The sequence below is a fragment of the Protopterus annectens genome, chromosome 3.part1, assembly GCF_019279795.1.
Source record: "Protopterus annectens isolate FY-2018-M chromosome 3.part1, PAN1.0, whole genome shotgun sequence".
NCBI classification, from domain to species: domain Eukaryota; kingdom Metazoa; phylum Chordata; order Ceratodontiformes; family Protopteridae; genus Protopterus; species Protopterus annectens.
Window position 1 is genome coordinate 996,707,295 of NC_056732.1, and position 17,323 is coordinate 996,724,617.

Sequence of the window (17,323 nt, forward strand, 5' to 3'; positions counted from 1 at the left end):
GAGTATGAACTTACCTTATTCTTCTGCAACACTATACAACATTGTCACTTAGGTCATATGCACCAACACCACACTGTCACTTAGGTCATATGCACCAACACCACATTGTCACTTAGGTCATATGCACCTATACCACATTGTCACTTAGGTCATATGCACCAACACCACATTGTCACTTAGATCATATGCACCTATACCACATTGTCACTTAAGTCATATGCACCTATACCACATTATGACTTAGGTCATATGCACCTATATCACATTGTTACTTAAGTCAAATGCACCTATACCATATTGTCACTTAAGTCATGTGCACCAACACCACATTGTCACTTAGGTCATATGCACCTACATCACATTGTCACTTAGTTTATGTGCACCAAAACCACATTGTCACTTAGGTCATCTGCACACTTACTGACATATTTTAAAATGTGTTCTGTTTACTTCAGCTCTATTTCTACCATTTTTCTTTTTGTATACCAGAGTTGCTATATGCCTTTTGTCCAGATATTTTAGGAACCTGATGACTGCTGATTGAATGTGAAAATTTGCAAATGACATGCAAAGGCTTTCGGTATAATCATCATTGTTTTCACTTTCAAAGAACAGCTTAAAATGACCAGAAATACATATTCCCCTTATCCTGCTAATGTTTTTTTTTTTTCATTTAGATTAGTTAACTACAATTTGATTAATGTTTTTCATTTAACTTAATCTAGAACTTATGATCTCCTAAGAAGTGTTTGGCATGGTTACAGGATCTTGTATAGTAGCCTGTTATTTTTTCCTGCTTCCTCATGTACACATATCCCCATAAGTATACCCACATATAGTGTAATATTTAGAATAAAATGATATAAAATTAATCAGAGGAGCCAAAAGTGCATGGGAGATGTGATTAAAAGTCTTTGTAAATGGAAGTAATATTCATCCCATTATGTCACAACTGAAGCAGCCACTTTTGTCAGGTCAGTATTTCTTTCTATGTGGTTTGCACACTCTTTTACACATACAATCTCCTTTTCCGCAGGTCTTCAAGAGGTGTAGAAAGTATGATCATCACTCACTAAAAACAGTATTGATATCAAAGCAATGGAAGAAACATATTTGAAGGGTAAACAACATGGAACTTCCCTGTTCAGTAGTACACATTTTCTTGCTAATTTGTCTACGTACATTAATTTATAAGATGCCAGAGGGCAGAGACATTTAACAATGTAGTGTACTGTATGATATTCATTTATTTTCCCTCCAGCAGACTTAGTTGTGTTTCGATCACTGCTGCAGAGAATTCTGGACCCTTCAACACCAGAATTAGATTGTTCATGCCATACACAGGTTCATGTAAATACTTTTCAATAATGAGAGTACACTGCAGTCATAAAACATAATGAAGTCGACATATTTATTTATTTGTTTATTCCTGACATTGTGTTAATCAGGCAGAGCCCACTGAGCTATCGCCCTTTTTGATGGAAACTCGGAGTAGAAGACTAGCAGATAGTTTTGTTTTGCAGGATGCTTTGGGAAATTCCTCAGTTATGCCAGCAACAGTAATTATATGTCTGTTACATGATGGATCTAAAAGTAGTAAAAAAGCAAAGCAGTCAGGCCTGAAAGACATACTTTCTCGGTTATGCCTTCAGAAATGATAAAGGTGTATAGGGATATGATGAGAGAAAATCATATTAAGAATTTTGAGGAAAATTAAGGAGTTGATAAAACAGATGGTTCATTCAATGACATACATATAGTAAATGGAATCAGTCTTACGAATGTTGTGAGGAAGACATTCTGTTCCACAAAAGCTTCAAAAGAATCAAATATTCTCTGGCTCATCCTTTATCCTCCCCTTCCCTCCTCACTCAATCTCTCAGACCTGTTATAACATGCTTAACTACCTCACTTCATCTCAACTCCAAATACTAATCCAACTGACTTATGCCTAGCTTCCTCTCACTGGCACGTATACTACTCACTCAGTCTCCTCTATCTTCCCCTTCCATCCCATTAGCCCTTCTAGCTTGTTCCACCTTCGTGTGGAGCTTCTCCTATATATCTGCTTGTGTTTAGTGCAATATTTGTATGTACGATTTAGGTATATGAGTTTAGAACAGTATCTGTTTGAGCTTAGTACTATCTGTATATACATCCTACCTTTATTCCTAGCCTTTAGCTAGATATTGGTATATCTGTTCATTACTATGTTTCATATTGTATGCATAGCTAATGTTTGCTGCAGTATGCATTATTTGCTATTGTATATATATTCAATTGTTCTTCATATACTCTTCTGCTCATTTATTGTTCTGTGGAGCTTTTCTCCCTGGGCCTCCACTGAAAAAGGACCTGTGTCCAGTTGGAATTTCCCGGTAAACAAATGTAATAAATAAATAAATAAATAAACAAACAAATAAATAAATATTCCGAATGACAGGGATGCACCAGCAAATGTAAAAGCAAAAAATGCTCCCGAAATAAAATGTTGCTGACAATAAGTGTGACTTTGTTCAAACCAAATGTAAAATGAGAAACATTCCCTATATAGAGGTAAAGGAAAGTGCTGACATTTCTAAACAGATGTGGATATTCCGAATTAAACAGCTAAAGTGTTTTTTTAAGGGATTTATGAAAAACAGAAACACAGTGAGAGATTTCCCACCAAAGACATTAATGCTTTGATCAAACTGAATGTTACATTGATGGAAACTTTATATTATCTTGCTGGATCACCTCCAGTCAAGAAGATTTCTGTGGCTCATAGAAATGTCAAAATTTGTCATGCTGGAGTTGTATACATGCACTAAAATTGCAACATTAAAATAACTTTAACACACTATATCTACCCATTTTTCTATAAACAGCATGATTAGAAAATAGACCTTATATTCTAACACCATTAACACCAACAAAGCACAGGCATCTATTTTACTCCTCTTTCATCTCATTCTGACTACCATGGATTCTACAACTTTGCATACAAAAAGCATGTTTCTCTCTATCATGCCCATAAAAAGCTTGAAAATGAATGAACAAGGAACAGTCTCATTATCAAGACAGTCTGTATTAAGTACACGTAAAGCACTCTTCTTGTCATCCTCTTTTGGAAAGGCATCACCCACAAAATGCAGTCCATCTTTCTACCTATTATCCTCTAAATGCAAACAGATCAGCTTATACGTTCGTAGGTTCATAGGTAGGTACTAGGCTATTTGCCCAAGGGCCTACGTAAGCCTAGCCAGCAAGGTTCCATAGCTTACGCCACCCAAGAAAGTTATTTTCCTGTGCCACTGTCCAGCAGAGACACAGAAGTGATCCCCGGGGTCTAAGTACTGGACTAGCTGTCCCTGTAGGTCTTTTTTTCTCAAGGGTGAGAATCAAATAATTTACCTTATGTCTGTGAGGAACACACCTTAGCTATTATGTCATCCCTCAATCACTTTAAATGTTAGTTTTCACAAGAATTAACTAGAGGTTCATAGATAAATACTAGGTAATCAGCCTGCAGACGATCACATGCTAACAAAAAAAGTGATCAAGGATGAAAATTAAACCACTTTGTGATCATTACTTTATCTGGATGGAGACCATAAGTGAACATCTTAACAGTTTTGGCAACACACAACCCAGTATGGTGTTTCATAGGTAAATACTAGGCTATCCCTCTGCCAACTATTACAAGCCTACCCAATAACCAGTGTTCAGAATAAAATTGTGTATCTTGCTTCTCTGAGGTAAAGACCTTAACCATTCTGTCAACATAATAGTTAAAGTCAAGACTTTACCATTATGTCAAAGTAATACTTATTTATTGCTGCTAGGTTTCTTTCTTTTAGCATTGTATATTTAGAGGGTACCTATACAAGCAGGTCTGTCAGCCTCATCTCCCCATTTCAGTTTTTTACTCTGTTAAATTGCAAACCTTTTATCCAGAGTAAAAGAAGGGAACTCATCAGCAGATTCATTGTCAGTAGAAATACTCAAGTTTTGTCAAAGGGCTGATTCAGGCCCTTATCTATTTCTTGCAACTGTAGTAAAATGGAACACTGCGAGCCTATGACCCTCCCTTGCTCACTGTCTTATATGTATATATATATATATATATATATATATATATATATATATATATATATATATATATATATATATATATATACATATATATATATATATATATACACACACACACACACACACACACACACACATATATATATATATATATATATATATATATATATATATATATATATATATATATATATATATATATATATATATATATATATATATATATATATATATATATATATATATATATATATATATATATATGTATATTATATATCTATATATATATTCCAAGGAAAGATTCAGAGGCTGGTGAGAAAGGACAGAGGTCAAGGTAATCCCATTTGCATAGACCCAGTCCGGGGAAGGAGGGTGGGATGTAAGAATGAAGGCAAAGATGGACAACACACATGGAATGTTATGGTGAGTATAAAACTTCTTTATGTGATGTTGTCCTATCTCACCTTCATTTTTGCTAGGTTGGACAGTGTCCTTAGCACACTGAATCCTGGGTGGCTCACAGGAGAATATTCCTCAGAACCATGGATCCAAAGGAAGCCTTATTCATGGAGGCCAAATCAACTTTGTTAATGAGTGATAAAAGTATGTGGTTTAGCCCATGTTGCTGCAGCCCAAATTGTATCAATTGGCAGCTTAGCCAGAAAGGCAGAAGAAGTTGCAATGGCTCTTGTAGAATGGGCCTTCCCTTTCTTTGGAAGTTCTTTATTTTGAGACTTGTAAATAAAAGTTATGCAGTCAGAAAGTGTAACTTTGGAGACAGGGGATCCTTTCTTTGAATTTGAAAAAGAGACAACTGCTCAGATTTTCAGAGTTCTGCAGTTCTATGTAGGTAAAAACATAACTGTCTATGTACATCCAGTTGATGTAACATGTACTCTGCCTAGTTTTCATAATTTGGGAAGAAAACTGGTAATTCTATACTTTGGTTTAAATTGTTCTCTGAAACCACCTTACGTAAAAAGGATGGTTTTGTTTGCAAAGGCACCCTGTCTCTGTGGAAAAGCAAATATGGGGGCTTAATGGACAATGCTTGCAATTCAGATACCCATCTAGCAGAGGTGATTGCTATCAAGAAAATGGTTTTCCAATTCGCAAGATGCTGTTGGTTTAAAGGGAGGAAAAACTATGCGTGATAGAATAAAATTTAGATCCCATGGCACTGATGGGTCTCTGATAGGCAGTCTTAATAACATAGTAGCCTTGAGAAAGGCTTTACATAGTTTATGAGACATTATATTGGAGCCAGACTCTCCCAAATGAAAGTTTGAGATCGCTGCTAGCTGAACCCTAATGGTAGCTACAGCTGCATCATCGTTGATAGGTTTTGCTAGGAAGCCCCAAATGAAACTAATAAGAGCAGAAACATTATCTACATGGTTATTGGTAGCCCATAGGCAGACTCTTTTCCATTTACTTTTATAAATGTTCCTTGTTGAAGCCTTATGTAAAGAAATTAGAATGTGTTTAACTCGAGAGGAAGGGGTTGCAACCTGGCTATCATTGGAACTGAAGCATCCATGCTGTCACATTGAGGGTCTGAATGGATGGGTGGAGAGTTCCTGATGCATGAGTCAGAAGGTCTGGAACTGGATCCAGAATCCAATGCTCCTCCCGAAGATGAGGCCACAGGAAGGGCAACCAGATTTGGCGAGGCCAGTATGGAGTGATGAGTATTAAGTCTCTTCCCAAACAACTAGCTTTCTGAAGGACTTTGGGAATTAGAGGAAAAGGGGGGAAAGGCCTAGAGCAGGCCTGAGGGCAAGTGCATCCCTTGGTGACTCCCTCAGAGGGGGAATGAGGGCAAAGCAGCTGCTGCATTTGGCATTCATAGATGTTGCAAAGAGGTCACAGGCTGGCCCCATTTTTGGAAAATTCTTTCTGCCACTTCCTGTTTCAGGGACCCCTTAGAACCAAATGAAACAGAGGAAAAGTAAGCCCACCAAAGTGGGGGGCTTTGCCCCCCAGACCCTCCTACTTAAATATCTCAATGCCGAGATCCCACTACACAGAAGAGAGTGCGCAGTTCCTCATGGTGGCCAAGAGGTTCCTTCCACAGGGAATTTGTTAGTCGATTCGTTAGTTGTAATGGAGCTTCAGAAGATTTAGCTTGGGTAAGTAAAATTCATTTAAACATACTTTTGTTTAACAAAAGAAACTTGCCTAGCTGCAAGTAAGCGCTGGGTTCTACAAAATAATATAATAGTGAAGTAAGAACACAAGAACCAGCAGCGTTAGCAGATATTGCAGATTTCAGCTCAAAAAAGTCAGTCGAACGATGGAAATAAACCAATCTTCTCTTTATTCAAGGTATAAAAACGAGATAAGCGCTTTCACAAAGATGCTTCATCAGATCTCAGACAAATGAGTGTAAAGTGGTCATCTTTAAATACTCTAAAAATTAATTAACAGTTCACAAGCAATTAATAATTAAAGGGGTAATGGTATCATCTTCAGTGATATGTATATATAAAAAATACTATGATTTAAAATCTGAATAAAAACTCTGTGTAATGAAATTATATATATAGAATATTGTATATAATTATATAATATAATTAATAAAAAATAATAAAAAACTTGAGCAACTTACATGAAGACAGACTTCAATATTATGATAATGAAGAGCAAACATGACATATATTATTCACAAACATAAAAAATATCTGTGTATAAGGTTAAATGGATGTTTGAATGTTCTATGATCTCAGTGTCCATGGTATAGATATAAGGAATGTATATGTACAAAAAATATGTATATATTGAAAAAATGTATGTGTTGGAAGTGTATATATATTATAAACATGAGGGATATCTACCCTCATTCCCCATTTTACTTAACATTCCTTCTTAGCCTTAATTTGGGTCTAATCGAGGCTCTCTCATTCAAACCAGACCCTTGATCAGCTCTCAATTTAATAATCCATTCTGTCTCTCTGCTCTCTGTGTGGGTTCTAATGTCACCCCCTCTAGAGTTAGGAATTATCACCTCCAGTACTTTGAAGGAGAACCTATGCTGTGTATCTGTCATAATAACATGCTTTGCCAAGGCATTCTGAGTAGTCCCCTTTTTCATGTGATAAACATGCTCCCTCATACGATCTCTCAAGGGGCGGTTGGTTTTACCAACATAGAAGCTAGTACATAGTTGGCACCTGGCCAAATAAATGACGTGTGAAGTCATGCAGTCCGCTGTCACCAGTGTCTGATAATATCTACCGTTGTCAGGATGATGGAACCCTGGTGTATCATCTATGTAACAACAGAAGTTACACCGTCCACATGGTCTGGTGTAACCATCCGTTCTGTCTCCTTCTCTATGAAACACAGAGCATAGTCTCCTCTTCAAGTTATTCTTATTTCTATATAAGAATCTGGGTCTATCCCCTACTATGTTTCTGACTTCATCATTCGTGCATAGTACCCCCCAATGTTTGCTGAATACATCTTTCAGTTCATTATGATCTGAGGAAAATTGCGTAATGAACTTTAAGCCCCCATAGACATTGGTCCTATCAGTAGAGGAAGGGGTCAACTCAACAGGTCCAAAGTAAGGAGCCCCTGTAGTGGATCTCAGATCTGACATATCACTAAACTGTGTGTTAACTTCATCCTCACCATAACCTCTAAAATATAGTCTGTCTCTCAGATTGTTAAGTTCTGTTTCAAAGCCAAATTCGGTGGGATTTAGTCTTGATGCCCTGATTGCTTGTCCTCTAATTATATTTCTGAAGACATGCGGAGGGTGCATACTGGTTCTATTAAGTAAGTTGTTGCTATAACAACTCTTCCTATAGACACCAGTGTTGATGAAATTGTCATCAATCCTCTCAATATACATGTCAAGAAAATTTATTTTATACTGTGAATACTCCATAGAGAATTTCAAACAGGTAGTCAAGTTATTCAGAGTGTTAAAAAATCTCTCTAGTTGTTCAGATGTGCCTTTCCACAAAATAAATAAATCGTCGACAAAACGTGTGTATAAGGTTAAATGGATGTTTGAATGTTCTATGATCTCAGTGTCCATGGTATAGTGGGTATACGCCTGTAAAGATTGATTTGATAACATGTTTTTTAGAATTAGTCCTGGAAAATAACCTATTCATGTTCAATGGAGATTTTTACAAACAAAGCTATGGGCACTCCTTGTGCCAATAGCTACGCCAATATGTATTTGGCCTATTGGGAAGAACAGGTCCTGTTCAATGAGAAATTATTTAAAGACCATGTTGTATACTACCGCTGCTTTGTCGATTTATTTATCCTGTGGAAAGGCACATCTGAACAACTAGAGAGATTTTTTAACACTCTGAATAACTTGACTACCTGTTTGAAATTCTCTATGGAGTATTCACAGTATAAAATAAATTTTCTTGACATGTATATTGAGAGGATTGATGACAATTTCATCAACACTGGTGTCTATAGGAAGAGTTGTTATAGCAACAACTTACTTAATAGAACCAGTATGCACCCTCCGCATGTCTTCAGAAATATAATCAGAGGACAAGCAATCAGGGCATCAAGATTAAATCCCACCGAATTCGGCTTTGAAACAGAACTTAACAATCTGAGAGACAGACTATATTTTAGAGGTTATGGTGAGGATGAAGTTAACACACAGTTTAGTGATATATCAGACCTGAGATCCACTACAGGGGCTCCTTACTTTGGACCTGTTGAGTTGACCCTTCCTCTACTGATAGGACCAATGTCTATGGGGCTTAAAGTTCATTTCTCAGATCATAATGAACTGAAAGATGTATTCAGCAAACATTAATGATGAAGTCAGAAACATAGTAGGATAGACCCAGATTCTTATATAGAAATAAGAATAACTTGAAGAGGAGACTATGCTCTGTGTTTCATAGAGAAGGAGACAGAACGGATGGTTACACCAGACCATGTGGACGGTGTAACTTGGTTACATAGATGATACACCAGGGTTCCATCATCCTGACAACGGTAGATATTATCAGACACTGGTGACAGCGACTGCATGACTTCACACACGCATTTATTTGCCAGGGTGTAACTATGTACTAGCTTCTATGTTGGTAAAACCAACTGAGGGAGCATGTTTATCACATAAAAAAGGGGACTACTCAGAATGCCTTGGCAAAGCATGTTATTATGACAGATACACAGCATAGGTTCTCCTTCAAAGCACTGGAGGTGATAATTCCTAATTCTAGAGGGGGTGACATTAGAACCCACACAGAGAGTAGAGAGACAGAATGGATTATTAAATTGAGAGCTGATCAAGGGTCTGGCTTGAATGAGAGAGCCTCGATTAGACCCAAACTGAGGCTAAGAAGGAATGTTAAGTAAAATGGGGAATGAGGGTAGATATCCCTCATGTTTATAATATATATACACTTTCAACATATACATTTTTTCAATATATACATATTTTATGTATATAAACATTCCTTATATCTATACCATGGACACTGAGATTATAGAACATTCAAACATCCATTTAACCTTATACACAGATGTTTTTATGTTTGTGAATAATATATGTCATGTTTGCTCTTCATTATCATAATATTGAAATCTGCCTTCATGTAAGTTGCTCAAGTTTTATTATTTTTTATTAATTATATTATATAATTATATACAATATTCTATATATATAATTTCATTACACAGAGTTTTTATTCAGATTTTAAATCATAGTATTTTTTATATATACATGTCACTGAAGATGATACCATTACCCCTTTAATTATTAATTGCTTGTGAACTGTTAATTAATTTTTAGAGTATTTAAAGATGACCACTTTACACTCATTTGTCTGAGATCTGATGAAGCATCTTTGTGAAAGCGCTTATCTCGTTTTTATACCTTGAATAAAGAGAAGATTGGTTTATTTCCATCGTTCGACTGACTTTTTTAAGCTGAAATCTGCAATATCTGCTAACGCTGCTGGTTCTTGTGTTCTTACTTCACTATACTTTTGTTTAAATTAAGTAGATCCAGATAGATAGCTATAGATATAGATATAGATATAGGTGCACAGGTGTGTACAAAGCTAATGGTCCTGGAACCTTTACAAGCCTAGCCCATAGGATTATCCTGGCATTGTGCCACCTGACCTTAGTTAATATGGCTAAAGTTCATGAAATTAGTATTGTTTCAGACTTTGATGTTAGTCAAGAGTAGAGGTTTAAGGTGAACAGTCAGAAATGCCGATAAAGGTTTGGTCAAAGAACCATTCCCAGACACAATGGGTCTGCCCGGTGGTGACAACAGATCCTTATGTATTTTGGGAAGAAGATGTAGATGTTGTGGCAAAGAGTCTTGAACAGTCAAATGATTTAGAGTTTGCTTACAAATAATGCCTTCACTTAAGGCAAGTTGTAAAAAAATTGTCAATCTCTTTTTTGAATATATGCGTGGGATTAATTCCCATGTTGGTATAAACCCTGCCATCAGAAAGCTGTTTATCTGCTTCAGCCAAATACATAGATGGATCCATAATTACCATGGTCCTACCCTTGTCAGCGGAAGTGATGACTAGATTATTGCTATTTTTAAGGTTGTTTAGAGCTTGCATTTCTAAAGGTGTAAACTTGAATTGTTGGGCAATGGTTTCATGTACAGATCCGAAACAAAATGTAAATCTTTGTTATTGCATTTTTGAAATATATTCACATATTTATTGACAGGAGGCATAAAGGTGGACTTATGAAATCTAAAGTTAGAATGGGAACTATATGTTGGAACAGAGTTCTCAAAAAAAATAACTTCAAATTCAAGGTTCTACACAAAGCAGTAATATCATTAACAGACTCTTGTTCAGATACCACAAACCCAGGAACAAAGTTTAAACCTTTATTACGCAATTGTAATTCAACTTGTGATAAAGTAACTGAAGAAATGTTGTGAATATTATCATATCCAACTAACAAGGAATTAGGAGATGAAATAATGTCTCTAATGAGTCTGCCTGATCGATGCTTGCTGCCACCCTGCTTTTTGACCCTAAAGGGTTTGGGCTATTGTGTTGATCCATGTCTGATGAAAACCTGATGTTATGTTTTTTGTGGACTGGTGATTCATGTTGATGGGTCAAATTCAGTGTCTGTATGTGAGAATAAATCATCCTCAAAAGTATCATTAACAGAGGTGTTAACGTTTTTTTTAATATGGATTTTTGTCGTTTCCTCTTGGTGCCAGTATTACTGTTATTTGGTTTAGATAATTTCACCCTTTTGAATGGGTCAAATGGTCTCCCTGAATTATAATCTCTCTCTGATCTCTATTGTATTTGTCTATTTTTCTATCTCTTAGATGTGTTTCAAACTCAAGTAAATCCTTGGTTAGCTGCTGATATGATGGCTTGTACATTTAATGACTCTCAAATGTCTTGGCCTCATCACAGACCTCAGTAACTTCTAATAATGAGCTGGCTATCTTACATTCATAAAAAGAATGTAAAATCTCAACAAATCATGTTGAGACATTTTGTTGTGCCTCAGCTCATTCAGTGCTTAATACTTCATCAGCCTGACCCACCAAGGGCTGTAGACAAATGCGTAATCCCCTAGGTGTAATGCCTTGAAGTCTGTACGCTTTGAAAGGTTTTAAATGCCAAACATTGGATGTAAAATGTTTCATAGATTTTGTTAGTTTAGAAAACATATTGATGCATGGAGCTTGAGAATTAGGCTCCACAGAGCTACCAGTCTGGTTGTTGGTGTCCAGCAGACAATAATTAACAAATCCATAGTGAAAAACCAATGAAGAATGTTTTCTCAAATCACAGCAATAAACAAATTAGAAAAAGATATGCACTCTTAATATGTAGAGTGTATCAGTGGCTCACTGAACTATTCTACCAAATACACTATCCAATGAGAAAAATGAAAAAAATCTATGAAAGGTTGGCTTTAAAGACTAGCTATAATATGCAAATAGTATCAGTTGTTCATATCAAACATATAGTCTACATATAAGGTATATGTTCCTAGGACTCAGTTGTCACAATTCTGCTCAACATACCAAAGTAGAAGATATTAATAAATATTAACAGGTCTGTAACTACTCACGTAAACTGGGATACTGAATATTCACAATTCATGCCGCACTTCTGCTCAATATGTAAAATATAACTCAAAACACCAGTCAATAAAGATATGTTCCTTTAAGACTGAAAAAAGAATATCCCACTTGAATTAAATATTAAGGTAATATATAATACATGCAGCACTTCTGCTTTATATGTAAAATCATGTTTGCATATTTGCATATCATAGAATGTCTCTAGCCTGAAGGTCTAGTCTAATATTGTCAAATATGTCAGATAGCCAGTGCTACAGTGAGTATATGATGAAAAATCATTACATTAATATAGTTTAAAAATAAAGTTGCTGTGATATGCCAAAACATTCAAACTATAAAAATTCCTAATATTAATGTGAAATGGAATCCACCAACAGAAATGTGTAACTGACCACAAAAAATGCCAACATGTAATAACAACTGAATATCAGTGATAAATGGAGAAATAATACACATATGTAATATCACTGAATTGAAACCACTGACCAGCTTAGTGAGAGATTCCAATCATGAAAACAATACCTACATTGATTCATGAAATATAGCAGATTACCAAATACTAAGTACATTACTACTAATATTTATCTCAAAAATAAATATTCATATGTTAACTGAATATTTCAAAAATTAAAAGTCCAAATAATTGCAAATTGTTTCGCACCCACTTGAGCGAAATAGGAAAATGCCTGTTCCATGTACTGTGATGAATCAACATATGATATACACTGAAAGGTGTGTAATGAAATAAAAGTAGTTCACACAGAACCACACATGTATAATTGTCACTAAAAAGTCCAACCACAAACTAATTTCCAGTCAGTTAAAAAATATACCCCCGGATTTACTAATCTTCCATGCAAGCTAGTCCTGCATGGAAGGGGCCGTTTAGCAGCAGAACAGCAGCGCGCCATGCATATTAATGAAGGCGTGCTGCCTGAGCTCCTAATCTTACATAGAGCATGTAAGAGTGCAGGGGGCGTGTCTGAGAGCAAAGCTCTGAGAATATACATGCTCCTGCAATGAAGAACAGCAGAAACCCATAAAAGAATGAGCGAGACTGCTCATAGGTGTCTGCATACCCCCAGCAACATCCCCCACGTTCTCAAGAGCAATAGTAAACACAAACAATATAAAGATACCTTTTTTATATAAAATAGATTAAATTTAACTTCAGGTGCCCGGGTTTGCCCATCGCTTAGCTATTGTTAATGCAGCTTAAATGGCAGAAGAGGATAAAAAGGAAGATATATGCAAATGAAGCAGTATAGCATTAGTGTAGTGGGTAGAGCATTCACCTTACGAGCAGTCATTCCCGGCTCAAGTCCCACTGCAGCACATTCCATTTTCCATGTCAAATCACGTTATGATCAATATTTTTAGTTGCATAACCTACTAAATAAGATATATTTGTGAAGGAGTACTGCATTAAATGCAGATGTGAGGTGTCAGTGTCATAATGTTGCAAGGTCCACAGATAATTACATCTGCCCCATACAGTATATGTACACAAGAATCAGGGATACAAATGGAAGGTAAAATGTGTAATGAATGATAACTCCATACAGCTTCCAAATCCCCCACCTTCCCAAGAACCATTAGACATCACTGTCTAAATTAGTGCAGTGGTAAGCGGGAGAAACCACTAATAAGCAAGTGTAAGCAGTATTAAGCAGTCGGAAGTGGGAGTAAGCATATGTAAGCACTAGTAAGCGGGTATAAGCCTGTTTGCATGGGGGTAAGCAATGCACACACAGAGTAAACAATATGGAAGCTAACTCTCTGTAAGCATCTTTAACCGAATGTTAGCAGTGCTTGTCCTTGCTCAAACCCACCATGAAACTACTAGTAAGCAAGTGTAAGCAATATTAAGCAGTCATAAGCGGGAGTAAGTATATGTAAGCACTAGTAAGTGGGTATAAGCCTGTTTACACGGGGGTAAGCAATGCGTACACAGGGTAAACAATATGGAAGCTAACTCTCTGTAAGCATCTTTAACCGAATGTTAGCAGTGCTTACCCTTGCTCAAACCCGCTTACAAGTTTTTAAAAGTGCCTTAATCACTCTGTATCCAGCAGCCGCTGTTCTGCCCAGCACCAAAATAAACAGCCTTGCAGCTCTTGAACCCAAAACTCTATACACTATAGTCACAGTAGTTAACCACCAAGCCATCACAGCAGTAGATAATAATGAGGTATCACCAAACAAACCCTCACTATAGTAAAATCAAACTGAACATGTGAAAGGAATCAGTATACAGTCATATGTTCTATAACCTACTACATAACATAAATATGTGAACTGGAGTACAGACGTAAGCTCAGATGTGAGGTGTAATTGTAATAGAGTGTTGAAGTCCCCTATTAAACACAAGGACTCCATACAGTGTACGTACATATGAATCATGGATTCCAGACGTGTATTTTATATATATATATATATATATATATATATATATATATATATATATATATATATACACACAAGATGTAATGAATAATCAATGTCAAAAAGCAAATATAATGTAAAATCAATTTTAAGCAACTCTAAGCATTGCACAGGCCAGCGCAGTAGGTGTAAGCATTGTGTAGGCCAGCTAACTCAATTTGCCCAGTGGCATACCCCTTTAAACAATGCCAACCTTAGGCAAGCAGGTTTGCCCATAGCTTAGCCTTTTCAAACCATCCAATCATGGCAAACTACGGGAATTCTGCCCTACTTAAACCCATCAGGCGGGAATACATCTCATAACTGGTTGTAGCTTCCCCTTGCAGGCAGCATGTCAGAAAGGGGAGAGGGAGTGTGCTTTTGGACACAGTGCTGGGGCATCCAGGAGTCCAGAGTCATGGCAGGACTCATCGTCAAAGACCATGAGCAGAGACTGCTGCAAGGCCAGTACCAGGGTTCCCAATATAAGGCAGAAACCTGGGACCATCTCGATTGTGTCCTCACCAGTGCCATTGGCATACCCCGAACTGGTGAGCAGGTCAGGCATCACTATGTCGACCTGAAGCAGCGAAAGGGGGATCTCTTGGATCAGTGGATCCAAGAGGCTAGGATGGCAGGGGTTGTCCCAACTGTGTGTAAGTATCACTCCAGTACCTGTTTAATAATTTAAAATGAACCACGAAGATACGAAGTTCCTCCAAAAGGTTTATTAGCAACAAGGCACAGACAAATAAACCAACACTGACCTAGGTTTCGTCCTGTGGACTTCCTCAGAGTGTTGGTAACCATAACATTTTATACTAATCATCAATGATTTAATTGATTGAATAATTGCACCAAGCTGTTGCACTACTTGTTTTTAAAACAGCAAAAAGTGACGTGTTTATACTTTCTGCCTGTAACACTCATACATACAACATTTAACACAAATATTTGCCTGTTTAAAATATATATATGTTATGTTTGTATGTTTGTACATATATATATGAGTAATACAAAGTATTTAAAATGCATATTACAACTGCATGATTATCTATATTGCTGTTAAAAATTCGTTGTACTTATTAATATATTAAAACTATCCACAAATTACATGTTTATTACTTAACCAACTATAATGCTGAGGTGAATCTAAACATTGTATATTATATAACTAATTACTGCAAATATTATCCCAATATATTTTGCAGCCTAAGATATGGTTTAATGGTTATAAATTCATTAAGCCCTGGAAAAAAAATGTGCATTTAATATCATCTGCCACTTGAGCTCACAAACATCAAGGTGGTACTCAGTTAACCTACCCTGTGGGTCCTGAACTAACTGTTCTAATATACAAAAAGAAAATTTATGATCTTTATATTCTATAATATGTCGTGCTAAAGCATTAGTGGATTTTAGATGTTGAATGTCCAAGACATGTTCTTTAATTCTATCCCTAAATTTTCTACATGTCTTGCCCACATAGAATGCCATGCAATTTCCACATTTAGCTAAATAAACTACGTTGGTTGAGTGACAATTGAACCTACCCCTAATCCTAATAAATGTATTGTTGACTGTTATTTTGCTTCCTGTTTTCATAACATAAGGACATGTAGTACACCTACCACACTTACTATTGCCTCTATTACTGTTGGCATAAGTGTCCAAGTGCATATTGCCTCTCTCAAAAATTTGTTTCAAGGCTCTGTCCTTGCGAAAAATGAACTTAGGTTTATATGGTGTATACCCTTGAAAATCCTTTAACCTACTGAATGATTTCCAATATTTTTCAACAATATCAATAATAATATCTGTATCCGCATTGAACGTAACCACAAATAATATATATTCATCCCTTAAATCATACTTCAATTGATTATTGACATTGTTGATACAAACTGGGTAGGAACTTTTGAGTATAGACTGTATCTGTCCATTTCTCCTTTTTGCCTGTATTTCATTCTTTAAGTCCTCACATAGAGATATAGGATAACCCCTATTAGTAAATAATTCTGTCATAAAGTCAACTTCCCTTACAAACTCGACATCATCACTAACCATACGTGCTGCCCTAATAAATTGTCCCTTGACAATCGATTTTTTCTGATGCTCCGGGTGCCAGCTGTCATAATGCAAGTACGAGTTTGAAAATGTGGATTTCCTAAAAATTTTTGATGATATATACTTGTTATTTTTGTTGTAAGTTAAGCTTACATCTAAATAGTTAATTTCCTCCTTACTGACTTCATAAGTGAATTTTAGAAACCATACTGTTTGGTTAATATAAACAATAAATCTCTCAAGGATGTTTCTCTCTCCCTGCCATATAATAAAAATGTTGTCCAAAAAACGAGTGTATAATCTAATATATGACTTAAATTCACTATTAAAGACAAAATTGTTCCCCCAATATGCCATGATATAATTGGCATATATGGGGGCACATGCTGCCCCCATCGCCACACCAGTTTTTTGACGAAACCTATAGCCCTCAAAAAATATAAAATTATTTTTTAACACTATATCCATTAACCTTACATAGAGGTTTATATGATCTTGCTCATACAACCCAGTGGCTATTAACTCCTCTTCCATCCATTCTAGACCGATGTCGTGTGGTATAACACTAAATAGGTTAACCACATCAATTGTCAAGAACATGATGTCACCATGTGCTTCTACATTCCTGATCTTGTCCAAAAAGTGCCAAGAATCTTTAGTTAT

At 36.1% G+C, this 17,323-nt stretch overlaps 1 protein-coding gene across 1 annotated transcript in view; it reads right to left on the reverse strand.

Moving 5' to 3' along the window:
* Positions 1–17,323, reverse strand: part of CCHR3.PART1H8orf34 (chromosome chr3.part1 C8orf34 homolog) — a 3,081,413-nt gene that overhangs the window by 447,603 nt on the left and 2,616,487 nt on the right. The window lies entirely within an intron of this gene.